Raw genomic sequence first — 18,775 nt, forward strand, 5'->3', positions numbered from 1 at the left:
TTACTAAACCACTGTAGTTATGAATTTTGCCCCATCTCTCTCTCTCTCTCTCTCTCTCTCTCTCTCTCTCTCTCTCTCTCTCTGTGTGTGTGTGTGTGTGTGTGTGTGTGTGTGTGTGTGTGTGAGAGAGAGAGAGAGAGAGAGAGAGAGAGAGAGAGAGAGAAACAGCAGCAGACTATTAAAAGATACTGAAGTATTTGAACATTGATCTGCTTGAAATCTAAAATAATGAATTTATTAAACAGGTGACTTTACGATTGCTTGCTTTTATAATAAAATATTATCAGTCAGGCAGCATACAGATGCTATTAGCAAAAATCCACACAGGAAATGAAACAGAAAATCTGTATTCATATCAACTAAAAGCCACACTTCATTTGACCTAAGGACACTTCCAGACAATGGCTTAATATTGCAAATGAGTCACCAAGATATCACAGGTCACTGACAACAGGTTGTTTTTTTTTAAAGCATATTGTTTATTTCCCCAACAAAGGGAAAATCCAGATTAAATGGGGGGAGGGGGAATACAGGCTGACATTTTGATGCCAATGACATCATGTAGCCTTTGCAAAAAACATGGATGCCTGTGGCGCCCCCATTTCACAATATACACCCATCCAGAATTTCTTCCTGATTCGGTGTTTAAAAGTAAGTTTTCCTGGTGAACGTGGTGGTAAAAGGAAAAAAGGGCTTGAAGATGGATCTGGAAATGACAGGAAGGATCTATATGCCGGTATACCTCCCCAAATATTATCATGTGGAATAGAAGCACAAAACTCCAGCAATTTTCTGAATTAACAGTTTGCTAACTGATTTTTTTTTCCCTGGAAACAATGTACATGGGAATGAATATTCATCTTCTACAAGAGTCTGTCAGATTGCCTGAGGTGGCTTTTGCTTTGTGTGAAAGTTCACCCAATACATGTAAAAATTATCAGGTAAGAATGTCAGGAAAATGAAATGGAGTGCTACCTGAACACAGCCAAATTCGGAGTGCTTTCGTGTGGCAATTTCTTGTGGATTGCTGCTTATTCCTGCATGTTTTGCACAGCATCGAACCACATTCTAACCAACTGAGCTATCTAGACAGAATGCACAACTGTCATTGTGAAAATTAGGTTCCATGCTATTTATTTGTTGTTTGTTATCGTGAAAAGGGGGCGGGGCAGGATATGGGATGGCATTTTGATGATGACGTTATAATGTAGATGTTGAAGAAAAAAACAACATGCATGCATGAATGAATAGCACCAAGTGCACCAGAAACGGCTGTGGGAAGAAGAAGAAGAGAAGAAGAGTTTGGATTTGATATCCCGCCTTTCACTCCCTTTAAGGAGTCTCAAAGCGGCTAACAATCTCCTTTCCCTTCCTCCCCCACAACAAACACTCTGTGAGGTGAGTGGGGCTGAGAGACTTCAAAGAAGTGTGACTAGCCCAAGGTCACCCAGCAGCTGCATGTGGAGGAGCGGAGACGCGAACCCGGTTCCCCAGATTACGAGTCTACCGCTCTTAACCACCGCACTGGGAGAGTAACCTGGCTTTTGCCGAGTGCTAAGGAAGACAGCTTGTACCATTATAGGTAAAGGTAAAGGTACCCCTGCCCGTACGGGCCAGTCTTGACAGACTCTAGGGTTGTGCGCTCATCTCACTCTATAGGCCGGGAGCCAACGCTGTCTGCAGACACTTCCGGGTCACGTGGCCAGCGTGACAAAGCTGCTCCGGCGAACCAGCACCAGAGCAGCACACGGAACGCTGTTTACCTTCCCGCTAGAAAGCGGTACCTATTTATCTACTTGCACTTAATTGTGCTATCGAACTGCTAGGTGGGCAGGAGCTGGGACCGAATGGCGGGAGCTTACCCCGCCGCGGGGATTCGAACCGCCGACCATGCGATCGGCAAGTCCTAGGCGCTGAGGTTTTACCCACAGCGCCACCCGCGTCCCTTTGTACCATTATACAGTGGGGCAAAGAAGGAATGGTTGTTGTCCCTTTGAAAGTATAGAAGCCAGTGGTTACTTGAATGTGAGCCAGTCAGTTAAAAAGGTAAAGGACCCCTGACAGTTAAGTCCAGTTGCAAATGACTCTGGGGTTGCGGTGCTCATCTTGCTTTACTGGCCGAGGGAGCCGATGTTTGTCCACAGACAGTTTTTCTAGGTCATGTGGCCAGCATGACTAAGCCGCTTCTGGTGAAACCAGAGTAGTGCACGGAAACACTGTTTACCTTCCCGCCAGAGCAGTACCTATTAATCTACAGTGGTACCTCGGGTTACATACACTTCAGGTTACAGACTCTGCTAACCCAGAAATATTACCTCGGGTTAAGAAGTTTGATTCAGGATGAGAACAGAAATCGTGCAGCAGCGGTGCAGCGGTGCATTAGCTAAAGTGGTGTTTCAGGTTAAGAACAGACCTCCAGAACGAAGTTCTTAACCCGAGGTACCACTGTACTTGCACTTTGACGTGCTTTCGAACTGCTAGGTTGGCAGGAGCTGGGACCGAGCAACGGGAGCTCACCCCATCGCGGGGGTTCGAACCACCAACCTTCTGCTTGGCAAGCCCAAGGTTCAGTGGTTTACACCACAGCGCCACCCACGTCCCCAGTCAGTTAGAGAGGAGCAATTTCATAAAGCTCTCTGGACACTACAGGAAATGGACTTCAGGAGTATTTTTAACTTCTGAGATGTGCAAAGTCACCAAGTTCTCATCACCCCTTTAAAGTGTGGCCCACAGTGACCAAGTACAAGAGACCGCTCCCACAAAATGAGCTGTCTCTTGGCTCCCCTTAGAGTTCAGCCAGATTGTTATCAGTGCCTCATATGAATAATAAAAAGAGAAAGACAATGCTCAAAAACAGACACAGTGACTCTGACCTGCAATCAGCAAAATTCTTGAGGCACATATTTTCTTTATCACCCATAAAAATCTAATGTGACCTAAGGTCACGACACCACATGGAGTAGTGGAGCTAAAGGGGAGTCTACGCTGGCTTCCAGCTATTTTATCTTTATGGTGTGGTATGTGTGTTGCTTGCTTCCACACCTAGAGTGAGCTTTGGGGCATGCCACCAGAAACAAGCCAAAACATGAGTTAGCAGTGGTGGCTTGACAAAAAAAATAAGCAGATGCAGTCCATCAGCCGCAGCCAGCCCTGCTGAAGTACATAGTCGTGTGTGATATCACACATTCTGCATGGGTGGAAGAGGCCACGCATCAGCTGGCAACAGGCTTTGTCAGCAGTTGTCATATGCCACAACTTCAGTCTCTGCCAGTGACTGGAGTCTTTGGGAGACTTGGCTTAGCATGGACACAGAGCTAAGCTTCTATATTCTTAATGATAGAAATTGAATAAATAATTATTACGAAACTATGGGGGTGCTTATTGTTTTTGTTTGTTGCTATGGTATGTTTTTGTGTTTTTATATTTTATAAATGTTATGTACAAATCTTTACACACACACAGTGCTTTATATAAAACAGAATAAAATATATTGTGTTTTATATGTTGTATATCCAATATATTTTATATTGCAAACCATCCTCAGATGAAGGGCAGCATAGAAACTTTATAAATAAATAATAATTGCCATCTCCTCAGATGCAGGAAGTACAACCTGCACACATTTCTAATGCCCTTTGCCTTTTATCAACACCAAAAGCACAGGCCTGTGGGGAGATACATTTCCCTATTCTGGACATTAATGGCATCCATCCATAAAAGACGGCATGACTTGCTCACGCTGCCTGCATTTCGGCACACAATTAACATCCCGAGCTGTATGACCTTGCAAGCCACGAAGTGACTCAGCTTAGTTCCCTACAGATAAAATGGGAACAACAACAGACCTTTTGTTCCTGTTTCAAAATCAAGCTCAGAAATGGGTGGCATACCTATGATAAAAATCATTTGCTTTCAAGGCACATGTTCCCATGCTTTGTCAACTTGCTCCATGGTCTATGAGAAATTAAACATGCTGTATAAATGGTAAATAGGATGATGAGGAAGTACCTACAAGACCATGAATGACGCATGCATACTGACGGGAGAGAGAAATAAGCAGCTATCTTCTCTTTAAAAGACATCTGAAGGCAGCCCTGTTTAGGGAAGTTTTTAATATTTAATGCTGTATTGTTTTTAACACTTGATTGGGAGCCGCCCAGAGTGGCTGGGGAAACTCAGCCAGATACATTATTATTATAAATAGTGTCAGGGGTTCAGGGACAGAGGCACAGGTGAGGGGGGAGACGGAGAGCGATGGGGAAGAATCCCAGGACAGTGAGGAAGAGGATGACAATGACTTGAGGTCTTCCATGAGTCTCTCAAGTGAATCGGAGGATTCCCAGAAGGGGGCGCCCCTGGTCAAGCCAAGGGGGGTCACAGGGGGGACTTGCCAGGAGCAGGGAAGCAGCAGGGAAACCCCGAGTGGGAGTGGGAGATCGGGGTCGGCTTCCTAGGAGGAACGGAGTGAAGAGGGTGGAGTTCCCAGTGTGACACACGGAGCAGAGCAGGAAGGAGACAGGGGAAGGAGATCAGGGCAGGACGTCCTGCCGGAAGGGGAGGAGAGTAGTACAGGGAGTAGTGTAACTGTCAAAAGGAAGGTCAGGGGTAGCGAACGCGCGCCAAGTTCAAATGTGGAGGCGCGCGGAAATGCAGAGAGCCCGGAGGAGGAGCCTGGCCCCAAAGCACGAAGGAGGGGGGAGCAGGCATCTGAGGGATCCGCGTCAGGGGAAAGCAGGAGGGAAGGAACCCAGGGGGGCAGAAAGACCCTGCGGAAAAGAAAGGACAGGAAGAGGTGGTCTAGCACAAGCCTCTTAAACTGGTGTAGAGGCGGGACCGATTCAGAGGGGACTTCAAACGTCTAGTCTAAGAGACGCGGGGCTGCACGCCTCGGTTGTGGAACCAATAATGAACTGCAATAAACATCCTTGTATATAAGAAGAGCTTGGCGTTGGTCTTTTGTGAGCTGAGACCTGAGGCAGCCCCTGACAAATAGTAATAATAGAAACCCTACTATGTATGGGGAGTGATCTTTCTTTCTTTCTTTCTTTCTTTCTTTCTTTCTTTCTTTCTTTCTTGTGCATGAATTTCTAAAAAAAAAAAATGTTTTGCTTTACAACAACCCTGTAAGGTAGCATACTATTACAATCCCACATTGCGATGGAAGAGCTGAGGCTGAAAACTAATGACTTGCTTTCAGGTCTCCAACCAAATCTGTAACCAAGTTAAGGTTTTGAACCAGGCTTCCTCACTCATAGCTCATATTCTTCAGCACCACTTTATCTCAGTTTTCACCGTCAGACATGCCCCGTCATGTTGCATGAAGTAAGTGAACAACATGGGAATACGTGCTTTGAAAGCAAAAATATATACCCTGTCTATCTCCAAAGCAGTTACGTGGAAAAGAATGTGATCTGTAGGAGGCCTTCATCAGAGCCAAATGCCATTGCTGTGTGGTCGGTCGGGCAAGAGGCAGCCTTGTGAAGAAATGTGTGGCGTTGCTTTGTCAGCATTGCTGCAGGACAGCTCCTCTGTATCCAACAACTGCATGCATATCTCTGAAGAACTTGCTTTATGTGCAGCCTGTGGCTGCTGTGAAATTTTGGGGTCCTTTTTCTTCCTTTCTTTCCTACTTTATAGGGTGTGTATGAAACTGTAGCCACGCACAGTGAAGCTAAAGCAAACCCCATTCTATGTGCCTGTTTTCTTTTTCCAAAGGGGCTTTGCTTTGGACAATGCTCTCCTTCCTGGGGCTTCTGTGTGCATTGTATACTGAAACTGAAGCAAAGTCAGCCCTATCTTTGCAAAGATACCAAGCTAAGTATGCTGATGACAATGGTCCATTCTTCTCCCCCATTGTTCTTGCTCCATAAACTCTGAATGTTGACAGTGGATTTGCCTTTATAATCCAATTAGCTCTGTTTACATGCTAAGGTGTGGAAGGGATACTCAGTTCATTTTCTCATGTGGCCCTTGTACGGAGTGCAACAATGCAGTACAGTATCTGCATTTGCAGCCAGCAGAAACAGGAAGCAGGCTTTGTGGGTACTGCTTCTCAGGTGATCATTTTTGGTCCCAGTAGGACTTCTGCAAACCAGTCATTCCTGAAACCCATAGAGAAGGCAAAAGTCTGTTCACATGCATCTTTGTGTATAACTCATGTTGTTTCCTTTTTCCTTTATGAAAGCTTTGTTGAATACGAAGACCAACACAAGAACTTCATACTTGGCCAGAGATGTGAACCCAGGTCTCCCTAGCCTGCAGTACATTAGAATAGCTTAATGTGTACTGAAGTCATCCACCCTGCCCTGTCTCTACCCTCAGAAAATTTCTTCATGCTGCCATCAATTGCCCAGGGCCTTACAGAAATCATTTCAAAAAACAATATGGCAAACCCTGTACAGTGGTACCTCGGGTTACATACACTTCAGGTTATATACGATTCAGGCTACAGACTCCGCTAACCCATAAATATTACCTTGGGTTAAGAACTTTGCTTCAGGATGAGAACAGAAATCGTGGTCCGGCGGTGCGGCAGCAGCGGGAGGCCTCATTAGCTAAAGTGGTGCTTCAGGTTAAGAACAGTTTCAGGTTAAGTACGGACCTCTGGAATGAATTAAGTACTTAACCCGAGGTACACTGTATGTCTGTGTCATGAACCATTGGGTTTTTAGTTTTTTTAAAGGAGCACAAAATGCATTTTCCCTCCCTTTGCTGTTTATTGTATTAACCTCACCTTCTTTTCTTTGGCTCTATACACATTGCCACCTTAAAACATCAGGCAGTGATGTACAGAGAATTAACATACTAGAAGGTTAAAATCCTGGGAAGGAAAAATGGTGACTGCCCGGCAGTGAAATGGCATCAAGGGAGGTGCCAGGTGACCTTCCCTGGGAAGAGTATTCCCAGGAAAGCTTGCCTGAAACTTACTTCAAAGTAAGTGACATTAAAGTAGGTTCCACTGAGTTCATTGGGACTTACTCCCAAGTAAGCGTGCATAAGTTTGCAGCCTTACACACTCATTTCTCTACACTACCAATGTGTGGGACGTGGGTGGTGCTGTGGGTTAAACCACAGAGCCTAGGACTTGCTGATCAGAAGGTTGGTAGTTCGAATCCCCGCGATGGGGTGAGCTCCCGTTGCTCGGTCCTTTCTCCTGCCAACCTAGCAGTTCGAAAGCACATCAAAGTGCAAGTAGATAAATAGGTACCACTCTGGAGGGAAGCTAAACGGTGTTTCTGTGCGCTGCTCTGGTTCGCCAGAAGTGGCTTAGTCATGCTGGTCACATGACCCGGAAGCTGTACACCGGCTCTCTTGGCCAATAAAGCGAGATGAGCGCCGCAACCCCAGAGTTGGTCACGACTGAACCTAATGGTCAGGGGTGCCTTTACCTTTATACTACCAATGTAGCAGAGTGGTTCAAGGGCTGGACTAGGAACAGGGGAACCCCTTGCAGCCATGAAGGTCACGGAGTGAAATTGCAGCTATTAGTGCCTCTCATTCTGACCTACCTTACATTGTTGTTGTAAGAGTAAGATGGAGGGTAACAGAACCATGTATTCTGCTTTCAGCTCCCTGGGAGAAGGGAAGGGCAGAAAGTACCGTATTTTTCGCCCTATAGGACGCACTTTTCCCCCTCCAAAAATGAAGGACGCACTTTCCCCCCTCCAAAAATGAAGGGGAAATGTGTGTGCGTCCTATGGGACGAATGCAGGCTTTCGCTGAAGCCTGGAGAGCGAGAGGGGTCGGTGCGCACCGACCCCTCTCGCTCTCCAGGCTTCAGGAAGCTCTGCGCAACCCTTGGGAGACCGGCTCCGAGGGTTGCGCAGAGCTGCCTGCAGTCCCGGGATCAGCGCAGCTCTGCGCGGCCACCGGGAGCGGGGCGCGAAGTCCCGCCCCGCTCCCAATGGCGGCGCAGAGCTGCCTGCAGTCCCGGGATCAGCGCAGCTCTGCGCTGCCACCGGGAGCCGGGGGAGAAGTCCCGCCCCGCTCCGGATGGCGGCGCAGAGCTGCCTGCAGTTCCGGGATCAGCGCACCTCCCCATCGCCAGCCCCACAAGCCCGGGGGACAGCGGGGAGGCAGAGCGTGCCTTCCCACTGTTCCCCGACCTGGTTCTTCCAGCCCCGCACCTGGGGGGGAAATAATTTTTTTTTCTTTATTTCCCCCCCAAAAAACTAGGTGTGTCCTATGGGCCGGAGCGTCCTATGGGGCGCAAAATACGGTAAGTAAGTAAGTAAGTGAACATGCCTGATTCCCACAGTCCATCATTGGCTGTGGATCTGGTGCACAACATTATGTCCCACTGACTTTTACCAACTCTTTGACAAGGCCAGACTTCCCAAGCCATGTATAAGTGGTTAAGCCACGGTAATGACAGGAAGGTAAATGAAATACCCACAGATGTGAACTGATGTCCTTAGATGCTCTGCAGTGCGATCTGTAACTGGCTGCAGGTTGAAGGGAGGGAAGGGGGTTGCTGTTTTCTAAGTCTCTCACAAGCTCTGTCAAGAAAGATAGCCCTTCCAGTAAATAAGTGAGCAAAGAAGTCGTCCTGGAGTGGCAGAAAGTTTTAACAACAATGCGGCCGCAAAGGAGTTTATTCCATCTTCTGCTATATTTCCAAATAATACTTGAAACGGTTTCCTTCCAGGATATTTCAGAGCAAAACTACACATGGGAGTTTCTCTATAGCAGGCACATCCAACAGGTAGATCATGATCTACTGGTAGATCACTGGATGTCTGTGGTAGATCACTGGCTCCCCCCAAAGAAGCTCACCAACTTTGGCTCCCCTAAAAAGAAGCTCAACACTTTTGCCATGGACCCCCCAAAAGGAGGGTAGATCACTGCCAGTTTTAAACTCTGTGAGTAGATCACAGTCTCTTGGGAGTTGGCCACCCCTGCTCTATAGAAAGAAAGGTGTTTGGCTGCAATTAGCCATTCCCCAACCTGAGGCTCCCCAGGTATTTTGGACTACAACTCAGCCAATGATGACTGGGGTGGCAGTCAAAAAAAAATAAATGATCTGAGTGGCACCCAAAGACTGACTTGGAGTAATTCAATTCAAACTAATGGAACCTTCAAGAAGAAGTGGATTGTGGCTTCACAGCATTAAGTTTCTTTCATAAAAGAAAACTAAAAAAGCTTCCCTTGCTTTTTACACAGTAAACACCAGATATATCAGAATTACTTATTAGCTGGCACATTTAAAAAAGAACTCTTTGTTGGTCCTCTTCCTACACTGGCCAAGAGGTGGGGGGAGTGAAATAGAGCCAAAAATAGATGAGATAGGCTGGGAACACTTTGTCTGGGCTCTGCTTCTTCCTTCTTTGCAAGCTGTGAAAGTCTCCCCACTCTACAGTTTTTGCAAACCTTATTTTTCTGATTGCTCTGAGTTTGGAGATTGTTTTGCATTGCAGTCCTGATAATATTATTGTTATTTTGATTTAAGTTGTTGATGTATTTAATTGTGTTTTATGACTTTTAACAAGTTGCTTTGTGGTTTATTGTGGTCGGTAAGCAATGGAGAGCAGTGTATAAGTGCATTCTTTACCACACTGGGCAAAAGATTCCTGCATTGCAGGGGATTGGACTAGATGACCCTCGTGGTCACTTCCAACTCTACAATTCTATGATTCTATGATACTTTGGCCTTTGACACCTGAGATGTATGTTTTCAGGACAAAGCTCATCCTCTACTTGCCACTCTACTTTGTTGCTTTTAATACTGAATTATTTTTTTTTATAATAGTTTTTTTATTTGCTTTTTTCCAGGGTAAAAATACAGCATCAATGACACAACAAAAGCGATTTTACAGAAAAGAAAAGCAATTATAAAGAGAAAAAAGAAATTCACTTTTTCAAATCAATTTTCATGATCAACCAGACTTCCCCACGTCCTCCATCCCCTGCTTTCTTTACAATAAGAATAAGCAGCAAATTAATACCTTATTTCAATTGTTTTTGTGTTTTCATTTAGTTATATAATCCATAATTTATGCATTTCTAAATCTTAAACTTAATTTCTATCATTAACCAATTTCAATACTGAAGCATGTTTTTCCAGAGCACTTAGCAAACTCTCAGCATTCATATAACTTATAGTGTTTTTGTAAATAGTCCTTAAATTTTTTCCAGTCCTCTTCCACTGCGTCTTCTCCCAGATCTCGGATTCTGCCTGTCATTTCGGCTAATTCCATGTAATCGATCAGCTGCGAATGCCATTCTTCCAGCGTAGGTAGTTCCTGTGCCTTCCAGTATTTAGCTATAAGGATCCTTGCTGCTGTGGTTGCATATAAAAAAAAAGTTCTATCTTTTTTTAACACTCTCTGGCCCACGATGCCCAGGAGGAAGGCCTCTGGTTTCTTGTGAAAGGTGTGTTTAAACACCTTTTTCAACTCATTATAAATCATTTCCCAAAAAGCCTTCACCCTCGGGCATGTCCACCAGAGGTGAAAAAAAGTTCCTTCAGCCTCCTTGCATTTCCAACATTTATTATCAGACAAATGATATATCTTTGCAAGTTTGACTGGGGTCATGTACCACCTGTATACCATTTTCATAATGTTTTCCTTTAAGGCACTACATGCCGTAAATTTCATACCGGTGGTCCACAACCTTTCCCAGTCTTCAGACATAATGTTGTACCCAATGTCTTGTGCCCATTTTATCATAGCTGATTTAACTATCTCATCTTGAGTATTCCATTTAAGCAACAAGTTATACATTCTTGAAAGCACTTTCGTCTTAGGTTCGAGCAATTCTGTCTCTAATTTTGATTTTTCCATCTGGAAACCAATTTTTTTGTCCTTTTTGAAAGTCTCTAAGATTTGGGCATAATGGAACCAGTCTCGCACCTTTCCTTTCAGTTTTTCAAAACTCTGCAACCTCCAAGTATCACCATCTCTCTCAATTATCTCGCAATATCTCAACCAGCCACTCTCCATATTACGTAATTTTATGGCCTTGGCCTCCGTCGGTGATAACCACCTCGGGGTCTTGCTTTCAAATAAGTCCTTGTATTTAGTCCAGACGATGAATAAAGCTTTCCTGACAATATGGTTTTTAAACAATTTATGAGACTTTGCCTTGTCGTACCACAGATATGCATGCCACCCAAAAGTGTTACTATGCCCTTCTAGATCTAGGACATCAGTGTTTTCCAACAGAAACCAATCTTTCATCCAGCAGAGAGATGCAGCTTCATAATACAATCTTAGGTCCGGCAGGGCAAACCCCCCTCTTTCCTTTGCATCTGTTAATATCTTAAATTTTATTCGGGGCTTTTTGCCCTGCCAGACAAATTTCGTAATATCTCTCTGCCACTTTCCAAAACATTCCACTCTGTCCACGATCTGAAGGGTTTGAAACAAAAACAACATTCTTGGCAATACATTCATCTTTACTGCTGCAATTCTTCCCGACAAGGAAAGTTTCAATCTTGACCAAGTTTCCAAATCCTTTTTAATTTCTGACCAGCATTTTTCATAATTATCCTTAAATAAATTCAAATTTCTCCCAGTCAAGTTAACCCCCAGGTATTTCACTTTTGTAACCACATTTAATTCTGTTTCCTTCTGGAACCCATCTATTTCTGAGGGTATCAAATTTTTTGCCAGAACTTTAGTTTTTTGTTTGTTCAACTTGAATCCCGCCACCCGACCAAACTCAGAAATTAGTTCAAGAGCTCTTTTTGTACTGGTTTCTGGCTCCTGTAGTGTCAGAACCAGATCGTCTGCGAAGGCCTTAAGTTTATATTGCTTTTCTCCGACCTGTATTCCCTCCACCAGCTGATCCCTCCTAATCAAGTTCAGCAACACCTCCAGGACAGAAATAAATAGCAAGGGTGATAGAGGGCACCCCTGTCGTGTCCCTTTTTCAATTTTAAACTCCTCTGTCACCACACTGTTTACTATCAATTTGGCCTTTTGTTCTGAATAGATTGCTTCAATACTGTTTTGAAACGCCCTTCCCACTCCCATCCCTTCCAAATTTTTCTTCATAAATTTCCAGGATATATTGTCAAAGGCCTTCTCCGCATCTATAAAAATCAAGACTGCTTTCGTATTCATATTTGTCTGTAGTAACTCCAAAACATCAATAATATTCCTGGTATTATCAGACAGATGCCTACCAGGGAGAAAGCCTGCTTGGTCCTTATGAATTACTTCATTCAGAACTTTTTTCAATCTGTTTGCTAAAATATCAGCAAAAATTTTGTAATCCACATTTAGGAGTGAGATGGGACGATAATTTTTAAGTTGAGTCTTTTCAGATTCCAATTTTGGTATCAGAGTAATGAATGCTTCTTTCCACGATTCTGGTGCCCCCTTCCCTTCCATAATCTGATTGCATACCTCCATTAATGGCTGTGTCAAATATTCCATCAGTGTCTTGTAATATTTGGAGGTAAGCCCGTCTGGGCCTGGGGATTTGCCTATTTGCATATTCTGAATGGCTCTTTCAATTTCCTGTTGTGTTATTCTACAATTCAGGGTTGTTTGTTTGTCTTGTGTTAACTTTTGCAGGCCATGGCTTTTTAAGAAATTATTTATTTCAATCTCTGCTTGTGGTCCTTGGGTGTACAACTTTTTAAAGTATCTCTGGAAGCACTTTCTAATTTCTTCTGGTTTCTGAATACATTCTCCTTCAACCTCCAGATTGGTAACGAAGTTCAATTTTTGTCTCTTCTTCAGCTGCCATGCCAGCAGCTTCCCACATTTATTCGCCGATTCAAATGATCTTTGTTTCATCTGTTTAATTTTCCATTCAATTTCTTGGTTTATCAATTTTGTATATTGTACTTGGTAAAATTTTATTTCTCTTAAGACTTCTTTTGATTTTGGATTTAGTCTCAATTTTCTTTCTCCATCTCTTATTTTATCCAGAATCTTGTCCTTTTTACCATTCCAGAGTTTCTTTTTAATAGTGTTCTGTTGTATCAGGAACCCTCTCATAACGGCTTTACTCGCATCCCAGATTGTCTTCTTTTCCACCGAAGTGTTCAGGTTTATTTCAAAATAGTCTTTCAACGTTTTTTGGGCCTTCTTCACAATCTCCTGATCTCTAAACAAGTAGTCATTCATTCTCCATCTGAAGGATCCAGCTGGTGTAAGTCTCAAGTCCATTTTCAAAGCATTATGGTCGGAGCAAGTTTTAGGGCAGATCTCTAATTTTTTTGTCTTAGGTGCCAGTCCTCTTGATATCCAGATTTGGTCGATTCTTGTCCATGATAGGTGGGCCTCAGAAAAGAAAGTTCCCTCCATACCTAGAGGGTTCTTTGTCCTCCAAATGTCAATCAAGTCCATATTGTCTGTAAGTTCAAAAAAAGTCTTTGGAAGTCTGCCGTCCTTGTTCAGGTTTTGGTTTTGTGACTTATCCATGTAGGTAGAGACTACCCCATTCATATCTCCCATCAAAATGATGTTGGTATAGTCAATATGGTCCAGCATTGTCTCATGCAGCCTCTTATAAAATTCCGATTTCCCATCGTTTGGTGCATATATTCCAACTATCAAAAATTTTTCTCCTTGTGATTGTATTTCAATCGCCAAAATTCTTCCTTGTTCATCTTTAAATACCAATTTTGGTGCCAGGCTCTCCTTTGCATAAATCACTACTCCTCTTTTTTTTACCTTGTCTGATGAAATAAACTCTTGGCCTAGTTTCTTGTTAATTAACACTCTCCTGTGGAGCCTAGTCACATGCGTTTCTTGAAGACAGATGACGTCCAATTGCTCTTTTCTTAAAATATGAAAGATCTTCTTCCTTTTTTCGGGGGAATTTGCGCCATTAATATTCCAACTAAGGAGCTGCAGAGACATCCTGGGTCAATTTATTTGTCAGTGGGGGTGTCTCCTTTATCTTCTTCACCTGGAGGTGGAACCGGGTTGAAGCCAAACGAAGGAGGTGGCCAGGCTCCTGCTACTCCTTTCCGAAGGTCCTCCCCGTGATCGTTTAGGAACTTTTCTTGCTCCTCTGCTGTTCTGATTCTTACCTTCCTCTCTTTCAAGGTAAAGGATAGTCCTTGAGGGAATTCCCACCTATAAGGGATTTTATTGTTTCTCAATAGGCTTGCTAGGTCTTTATACGTGGTTCTTAAATCCAAAAGCTGTTTTGGTATATCTCTGAAGATTTCTGCCGTCTTTCCCTGGATCACCAGTGAATTTTTAAAATGTAGGCCGAGTATGTTGTCTTTTTCTTGCTTAGATCTCAAAATGATCAAGCAATCTCTTGGTTTGTCCTTCTTGGCCAGTCTTCCTAGTCTAAAGGCGGTGACAATTTTAAAGTCCTTCTCTTCTGCCAATCCCCAGAATTTAGATATTTCTGTTGTCAAAAAGCCAATCAAGTCCTCTTTTTCTGATTCTGGAATATTTCTCAATCTGAGATTATTTTCCCTGTTTTTCAATTCTGCCAGGGACAGGTACGCTTGCTGTTCGGTTACCTGTCTACTCAGTGGTCTCACCTCCCCTCTTAGTTCCTCTATCCTCTTTTTGTTTTCGTCTGTTTTTGTATTTACTTCTTCAACTAATTTTCGGTTTTCTGTTGTAGCCTTTTCAATATTACCTATTGCCTGTGTATTCTTAGTGACCTGGTCTGTCAATTTATTAATAGAAGCTGTCACCTGGTCGAATTTAGCAGATTGTTCATCAAATCTAGCTGCTTGTTCGTCGGCTTTCTTATTCAATGCTGCCAGTTGGTCCAGTATTTCTTTAGAGACAGGGTCTATCCCTCCAGCAGCCATCTCCCCCAGAGGTGGCTGTATAATTTGTCCTTCTTGCAGACCTGTCACAATTGGAACTGACGATCTGCGTAGCTGCCCAGGCAAAGTTGTTTGCACAAGTTCAGTTTGTTTTGCTTTCTTTCCAGCCCTTGTTTTTGGTGCGCCACTCATTCCACAGCTGTCCCAGGATCAAGGTCAAATTGTAAATCCCATGGGAAACAATCCAGAATACTGAATTTTTAAATTGTTATCCACCATGGAACTTGCTGGTGAAGGGCAGACAGTAATAATAATGATAATGATAATAATTTCCTTTCTACTGTGAGTTTCTGCCTTTCCTAAGATTATTAAAGGCACAATTGCTCCAGAGAGAAAGGAGAGCTTTCCTATTAGGAATAACAGACACAGGTATAGCAAAAGAGGATCGGAAAATATTCCTTTATGCCACAGGCACTATGAGGACCTTAATTGCCAGAAACTGGGGAAAATAATTTGTGCCAACAAAAATGGAATAGCAGGATAAATTATTAAATTATACTGAATTGGCCAGATTAACAGAGACAATTAGGGGACAACCTAGACAAGAATTTCAAAAAAAAAAAAGAAAAGGGAAAAAATGCAGAGAATACTTTACCAAACAGTGCCCCAAAATACACACCTGGACTTGTTTCGATTAATTTCTACAGGAGACTTTGCAGTTTTTAAAGTCATAATTAGGAAAAATTGTAATAATCACATATAAAAGAAACAGTATACAAGAAGTAAATAAGTAGGCCATTTACAGGATAAAGGAAGTCTTTCATTTTTATGTTATGTTTTCTTTGTGTAAGGGGATAGGAGTTTTTAATTTTGATAATTAAATTGTCAGTGGTGGTGGGTTTGTTTGTATGAGTTGTTGTGGAATATGTTGTAAAAAAAAATTTTAAAAGAAGAAGAAAAAAGGATAGCTGAGAAGCCTTTTTAAACCTTATTGTTGTACTACAGTAGTACCTCGGGTTACATACACTTCAGGTTACAGACTCCGCTAACCCAGAAATAGTGCTTCAGGTTAAGAACTTTGCTTCAGGATGAGAACAGAAATCTTGCTCCGACGGTGCAGCGGCAGCGGGAGGCCCCATTAGCTAAAGTGGTGCTTCAGGTTAAGAACAGTTTCAGGTTAAGAACCGACCTCCGGAATGAATTAAGTACATAACCTGAGGTACCACTGTATTATGATCACTTCAATCATCATAGCCCCAGGGTATTTTACCCCCCCCAAAAAAAAAGAATGCTTAAAATATAAATACAACAAAACATGTTGTCACCCAGCTGATTTTGGGTATCATGAAACAGCAGCCATTCGTTTGTTATTTAATTTGTTATTACTCTGTTTTTACTGCCCAGGGTAGAGAAAGGAAGGCGCTGCTGGGTTTTTCTTTCTTTGCTGCCGAAAAGAAAACCTTAGGTGGGAGGTATAGGGCACCATTTACATTTACATCTCAGTTAGGAAATTGCATTGGGCTGGCCCTAAGCTATGATATTATTTCCACATTCACTTGTCTGCAAAAAGAATAAAAAATCTTACACATCTAGCATAGAAGCCTCAAAAGTCCAGCAGAGCAGTGGCACAGAAATAGGCAAGCTCCCTTTTTGGTGAAGTGTGTCACTCCTCAAGTTTCCACTTATGGGACTCTTTCTATGCTACTAAAAGTTTGCACACATCAGTGGCTTAAAACACAGCGAGGTCATTTCCCCTCACAGTGTTTCAAGTTGCACTTCACATTGCTGTACAGAAAATTCGTGTGGTCTTGGGGGCCAGAATCTCCATGCACCTGCAATCCCCAGCTCCTATTCAATGAAGCCCTCATCTGCACATACGCTGTCGTCTGCACATGTGCAACAGATGCCTGGAATGTACACACCTTCAGCTTAACCGCAATGTTTTAAAATTGGATGGAAGCTGTCCTGAGGGAAAGTGCATCACTCAACAATATCTCTCAAGAATTTCAGGATATAGATGGATTGTAGCTAACGTCATATGTCCTCAGCTTCAAACCCAAACAGTGGGAGGGTGCCAGAGCTGGAGTAAACAAACAGAGTAATTTGTACACAGCTGAAGGCAGGAGTGGCAAAGGTTGCTGCTACTCTTTGGGACTGGCGGCAGGCATAAGGCAGGGTGCTCAAACAGCAGGTGGAGCCAGAAGCAAGGACAGGCAGAGCCCATTAACTATAGTTTTGTCCTAATCTTCCTCGCTGTAGAGTTCTGCAAGGACAACACTTGAGTGTTGAGGTCCCTTAAGCCACCCCCCCCCAATAACTCACACATCACACATCAATTTTGTTTAAGGTTTTTGGCATGATTTTGGCCACAACTTTATTTAAATACACACATGTGAGTGATTGCTTAGGCATTGGTTACGACTATCTGTCCTTGCCCCAGGGACAGAACTGGCTTCCGGATTCCAGCGGAAGCCAGTCAGGGGAAACAATATTGGGGAGAAATGAAGCTGGGCACCAGTCCCTCACTTCTCACCCGCATGCTCCTGGTGGCTTGCACGGCCCAAGTCTGATGCCAGGGACTAGGATGAAAAGGATGGCAAGCCCCTGGATTCCTTTAACGGAATTCCCTCACAGCACCGCCATTGGAGGGGTAGGCACTTACGCCTCCACCAACCAATTTTAACCAATGCCTAACTGCCAACCTTACAAGTTGTGACGATTCACTATGCAGTAGGCAAAAACCAAATGGCACCAGCCAATCAGCCAAATTGACAAAATTCCTACCAGGCCCCTGCCTCAAAAGCAGACGACCCCATGACAGGCATAGCAAGGTCAGAGCAAGCAACCCCCCCCCCCAATTCAGGGAGGGTGGGTGGGTGATCTGGTGCAAACAGCCCAAGAGGACGCCCAAAGCCAGGCGTCCAGTATTTAAAACCTCTGACTCCTCCTCCAAATTGGCAACAAGGAAATCTCCCCAGAGACCCAACTTAGCCCATCACTGCCTGAGTCCCCACCAAACACTCACCCTACAACAGTGGGGGTGGCCTGCAGGCCCCACCCCAACATGTGCTCTCTGTTAGGGAGAACACGCTTAAGACTAAGGAGGAGGAAGATGTTTCCCAGGGCCACTCCTGGACAGGAGTGCAGGCAGGTAGGGACTGACTTAGGGCAAAGTGAGGCCGGTGGGGCAGAGCTCAGTCTCTTCCTTTAAATTTAAACTCCTTTAAATTCCTGGGAGTTTACCTTACAGAAGACCTCACTTGGAAAAACAATATAACTCAGGTGGTTAGGAAAGCCCAACAGAGACTCCATTTCTCAGGGTCTTGCAAAAGAACAATGTTAAACAACATTTGATGACCTCCTTCTACTGGTCCACAATAGAAAGTGTCCTCTCATATCGTATCACAGTGTGGTACGTTGGCTTGACAGCCACGGACAGAAAGTCTTTACAGAGGGTGGTGAACACAGCACATGATATCATGGGCTGTCCCCTGAGCCCGCTAGATGACATCGCAAGAGATCGTTGCCTTAGGAGAGCGAGAAAAATTTTCAGGGATGATTCACACCCCGGCCAGCACCTCTTTAATCTTCTACCCTCAGGCAGGAGATATAGAAGTATAATCAGTTGTACCAACAGGCTAAAAAACAGTTTCTATCCATGGGCTGTTAAGCTGCTGAACAGAAAATAATATAGTGCAACTGATTTTCAGGGTTGGTGTGTTGTGCGACAAGCACACAGAGTGCAAAGATTGAGTGTTTGGGGGGGGGGCTCGGTTAATTTCATTGTACACAGGTTCTACATTGACAGTAAAGGTATTATTATTATTATTATTATTATTATTATTATTATTATTATTATTATCATCCCAAAGGATCAGTCTCTACTGAGGGGTTGCTAACCACCAGTTGGGGACACCCACACCCCAGGGAACATAGTGTCATGGAATGGTTGGATGCAGAGGAATGGTGGGTCAAACCAGCTGAGGGAACCCCCAAGGGGAAAAGGCTCAGAGCCCAGGGAGTGGTGGTGGGACAACTATGAATGGTCAGGGGGAGAAGACTGGGAAGAGGAGGTGT

The sequence above is a fragment of the Podarcis bocagei genome (assembly GCF_964188305.1).
Source record: "Podarcis bocagei genome assembly, chromosome: 6".
Lineage (NCBI taxonomy): Eukaryota > Metazoa > Chordata > Lepidosauria > Squamata > Lacertidae > Podarcis > Podarcis bocagei.